Raw genomic sequence first — 5,277 nt, forward strand, 5'->3', positions numbered from 1 at the left:
ATGCTGAGCCTAAGATTGTCATTGTCTAACTAACAGTTAACTTCTGTCACGTTTTATAACGTTTTTTATTTTGCCACCTGGAGTTCAGACGCGGGTATAACCAGAGAATATATATATATACATGTCAAACAAGGTGGGGACTTTAGTTTAGAGTAGAGCTAACGTCGTTCCGGCTTGTCACTATGTGTTCCCTACAAACGATGGGTTAATCAACAGGTATTTGGACATATAATCTAGTCCAAAAAAACGCTTTTTATCAAGTGGGCACCTTTTTCTAGGCCCTGAAAAATGGCAAGCGCTATTTATTCACTATTCGCAATTTAATCAGAGTAGTCTCAGATCATCAGTGTCAGCTCTTTTGTATTCATACCCGCTCCGACTCTTAATAGGTTTCAATTAGCGGTTTTGTTCCAATCTAAGCATCGTATTAGTTCATTCTCTACGAATTTCTTTCACAGCTCCACAGTTTTCCAACGAATAATAGACGCTATTATTTATTGAAGGTTTTCAAATGTAAAATCGCCATATGTAAGTCAAAACAACATTTTTCTCTCAGGCAAAGCGATCTGGTTAATATAAGTTGGTCCTAATTTTCTCTTATGATACGAATCAACAATAAAAATAACCGGTAAAAGTTAAATCCAAACAAATACGTAAGCAGTTTGGTGTCATCGCTGCCTATGCTAAGACTGTGTGTTAAATCGAGTGACGTCTTTTTTTTTTTGCTTTATTTTCTCAGTTTTTATAATATCAGCTACCATATCAAGTGAGGCCTTAGTAGTAGTATAAGAGGCGCCCGTCATTAATGTTTTTAACTACATGTAGATCATGGTGAAGAAAGTGCTAACGGGGAGCTCTCCAAATACGCCAGCTATTTCTACCTGTTTTATTAGCTGTAGCTATTTCTATCTAAAAATCCTGCAAACCAGGGTCAACGTTTACGATTGAAATATATTATTATTATATTATATATATTAAAAATATTATATAATATAATATTCTGCATCGAGGCCTGACGTAATTCTACATCTTATTACAAGCAGTCACTCACACATACACACTCGCACGCGAAAGCAAATAGAAAATAGGTCATGCTGGATCTTCTTCGATATACACGTATCCCTATCGAACATGTCCAAACAGCTAGACTACCAAATATAAGCAATTAAGGTGAACAGTATGCATAACGTGCACACCTCCATGTGCCTATATACAGCTACTCTAAGTTAGTTTTCGTTTCTTTTTCCAACGCCGGCCATCTTTGTCGGCTGCTTTTTTTTCTATTTTGCTTTTGTCCGCTGGTTTCAGCATCGGTTTGGAATTGACCGGAATGAACTGACGAGACTCCCTCCACAGTCTGTCAGTCTGTCTTAGTGTTTAACCAGGACGACGAGCTACCGCAGGCCACTTGTTTTTTTCTCTGTGTCCTTCTTGCTTTAGAGTTTTAAGGAAATTAGTTTGTCCGCTGCTGCTCTCGGTGCACTTGTGCTGCCGTAGCTGCTGCTCTCGCTGGCTCATATAGTGCTCGCAAGGTACTTCGCTAAACACGCAAACGACGCTGTGTTGAGGCGATGAACGATGCTACCCACAGCAGCGACCGTTGTAGTAGCAACAGCAGCTAAACGAGTGGTGGCTGGGGCTCACGAGCTGAGCAACAGACGATCTGTCTGCTGGGTCGCCAGCCCTACTAGGAAGCAGGCAAGATAATAAGCTGAATGAATTGAATGTAAATTAGCTTGTGCTACTAAGTACAGAGCAGAAAGCGAATTGGCTAGAACCCAGAAGTGTTTCAGCAGAGGGTCGGCAACAATGGTAAAGTTTTTTGCTCGCTTTTCTTGCCGTGCTTAGCGTTAGAATTAGCGATAACTGCAGCAAAGGTGACGAAATAAAGCAGGGTATTCAACGCTCTGGTGATTGAATGAACGAACCAGACTATGAGGTCTTGTTGCTTGCTGCGGGGATGGCCAAAGCGACCTTGGTGACTCCGGCATCTGCCAGGGGCTGAAGCACATGGCCAAACAGCCGATTTAAAGGAAAAGGAAACAGACGATGGACGCGTGCCGTGGCACTAGCGGTTGCCGTTATTGGTACTTCTGGTCTGTCCTGGTTTGCTCTGTTAAAACGATGGAGGCAACGATAAGGCAAGGAAGAACGAGCAACTTACTCCGGAGCAAAGAACCTAAACGGTGAGACACAGGAACGGCAGGATTCTCAAAGTTCTGGGAAGAAGGCCTCACATTCCACAAAATTCAATGCTAAAAGAGCTTACGGGTTTCTTTTCTTCTTATTTGGTTGCCAAATGATGGGACCAGCTTTTTACGTAGTGGACAGACGGTCAAGGGGCTGTCGGCGGCTCCAGAAGCTCAGAAGGCGCCGACGTGGTGCGTCGTCCTCTAATCTAATGAATTATTCTCGCAGTTTTTTTCATTCAATTCCCCCTGCCTTTCTCCTCGCTCCCACTAGATCCCTGCATGTGAATGTGTTCCGCGGACCAAGAGGATGAGCTGAGTCGGTTGATTCATTTACCCTCGCTAAACAAGCGTACGGAACCCCCTGCTAATATCCGGGTTCCCCTTGTGATCAACCCGCCGTTTCTTCAACGAAAGGATCTATCTGTTGCGAACGATCTATCAAATCGCAGAAGCTTTTTTTATGTTCGTTTAATGTTGCGAACGTTCAATCTAGTCATCAATATAGGTTACCACCTGTCGGTGAGATACTACAACTGTTAACCGCTTTAGCAATGGTATAACTTGTAAACGACTTCCAAAGCTGGTCAGACAACCACAGACCTGAGGACTGGTCGAAGTTTAAGCATTGGCTTTAAAAATGCTTTTATTCAAAGGTAATATATATATATATATATATATACAGCGTAACTGCTTTAATGCTACAACTGGAATTATTAATGGGCCTGAGAAATACTCCCTTCTGCACCTTACTTAATTTTCATTCAAAAAAATCCCAAAGACAGAAAAAAGCTGTGTCAGTTCGGGTACAGCACGGTGGCATAATCGTTTTTTTTTTACGTTTTGTTTTACGTGCATACGCTGGGGATTGGCGTAACAGACATTGAATAACAGATAGTAATACTTATTGCTTCTCCGTCCAGTTTAAGCACCAGCAGACGACGGTGCTGCCAGGAACAGTAGTATTCTAGACGACTGTAATCAAACACACAAACATGTCCTTCTCCCATTAGCGGCATTACGATCTCTTGAATTCGGTAATAGTTCAAATGCTAACGGCAGTCACAGTTGAGTCCACAGCCATTCAGTTGACGCTTTCGACAGACTCCAACGGTATGGAGATAAGCTCGTGAAGCGTGAACCGGACATAGGCGAATGAGGAGCACACGTCCGATGTGTTATCACGAACACGGCAGACAACATTACTATGACTTGCCTGGGTACCCTTGCGCATCCATGTTCATTACCATTGGTTCACTTACCTTCTATAGCTTCTGTCCTCTCAGCTCCTGCTCGCTCCTGGTCTCGCCATCTTTCCCGCTGCGGTCCGGTTGCGATGAAAGGGATTTGTTTCTGCTGTTCTTATTTCAAATCCATCTGACCAAAAGATTAAATGGAAGTCGAGTACCCGTATAGAGAACCACTTGTAGTAATAGTAGTAGCAGTAATAGGAACTACGTAGGGATGAATACCTGCAAACGGGCTGACTATGCTTTATAGTCCGCTTCTTTTTAGGTAGGTGAAAGGCGTTCTATACTACCGAACTCACGAGCTCGACTCGACACGAAACACAGAATAGAGTCCGTGTATAGGTTCTCATAGATGCAAATGTAATCACAGTTAGCAGATGGAATAGTCACGCGCATGGGTTAGATTTACTTGGAGTCAGTGAACTGGGGTAAGAAGCCAGACCCTCCTCTAGGCAACTCAACCGAAAAGTTGTAGGGTTCGGCTAGCGGGTTAAGCTCGTGAAGCGAACGCACCGAACTCCAGTAAGAGTAACAGTAGCAAGGCAGGGGCCCGATACGCCTGGCGCTCCCGAGGTCGCACGGATCACGAGCATTCTGTTCGCGGCCAAAGAAAGGTCGTATTTCTGCCTGGCAATGACTTTGTGCTGTGTCTATACAATTACGCATCAACCCAGTTCACACGATACAGTTATTTATGAGATTTCCTCGTTGTTTGTTGGTGCGTTTGCGTTTACGTTCACGCAAGGGCTTCTCTTCCACACATCGTTGAAGTAAGGGCGTTTCAAGGACGCAGCACAGCCGGCGCTAGTTGAGTTTATCTCAGGACAGATATGGAGCCTGATAACTGGAGGCGCTCTAGCGCCTTCAAACATCGTCACCGCAGTAAGGGACGCATGCATTGAGACATGTATTCACGTAACTTACGCACGGCGTGCCAAACGGTCCTTACATAAAAACATTCGCAAACGGAAAAGTATCGATGTGTAAAGAGGCGTGGCCGATTAAGGGACAGTCTTGATCCAGCTTACAACCTTGAGTGCGTGATAAAAGTACGTATGGAAAATGTGTAACTAGAATGGATATCAATCTTATAATTAGTGACGGTTGCCGACCGTCAAGTGCATTATGCTGTGTGGCGTTTTGCTTCTTTTATCAGCAACCCATTGTGTTTAACTAGTTTGACTAGTTGGCTTCGTTGGAGAAGATAACAGAGAAGGAAGAAGTAGATGCAAAATATTGTAAAAATTAGTAGGTACAAATACCTATATTTACCAGTACAGCCGATCGCATGATGTTATCGAAGGACAAATCCAGTTGTTTTCACCGTTGCTGCTGGATCTGCCTCAGTTTGCCGTAAGGTTTTATCACCATTCCAGAACACATGTGAAGGTGCCTGGAAAGCCAGGAGACATCTGTCAGCAACATACGTACACACTGGATCCCGTGAAGCCGTCCTTTCTAGATCGGTCGTACGCTCCAGTTGGTACCAACGGTAATCGAGAATACCGCGGCCGGCCAATTCTGCCTACGCTTGCGCGTTTGTTTGCTTAAAATAGGTAGTCAGTCAATGAGTTACGCGTTGAAAAAGACAACGTCACGGAAAACAATCTATAATATATGCCGCGGTGTCACTTACGAGGGAGATAGTAACAGCAGCTGTGCTTTATTGACGTTTCTTAATTTGTGAGTGCAATCAAGACGGTAACCTAATGCTGCCTAATTTTGACGCCGCCATTTAACAAGAACTGTATCGTAATAAATGTACATTCCGTTGTACTATACATATATGTATACGAATTTGAATTCTTATATATATATATATATATATAAGCATAAAG

General features: G+C 43.4%; 1 long non-coding RNA gene across 1 annotated transcript in view; it reads left to right on the forward strand.

The window, feature by feature from the left end:
• Positions 1 to 3,560: 3,560 nt before the first annotated feature.
• The window catches only part of LOC111259583 (uncharacterized), a 6,255-nt gene continuing 4,538 nt past the window's right edge, over positions 3,561 to 5,277 (forward strand). The window contains exon 1 of the long non-coding RNA XR_002679712.2: positions 3,561 to 4,488. This is a non-coding gene — a long non-coding RNA (uncharacterized LOC111259583). The remainder of the gene's footprint in view (positions 4,489 to 5,277) is intronic.

This window comes from Varroa jacobsoni, unplaced genomic scaffold, assembly GCF_002532875.2.
Source record: "Varroa jacobsoni isolate VJ856 unplaced genomic scaffold, vjacob_1.0 scaffold_348, whole genome shotgun sequence".
Lineage (NCBI taxonomy): Eukaryota > Metazoa > Arthropoda > Arachnida > Mesostigmata > Varroidae > Varroa > Varroa jacobsoni.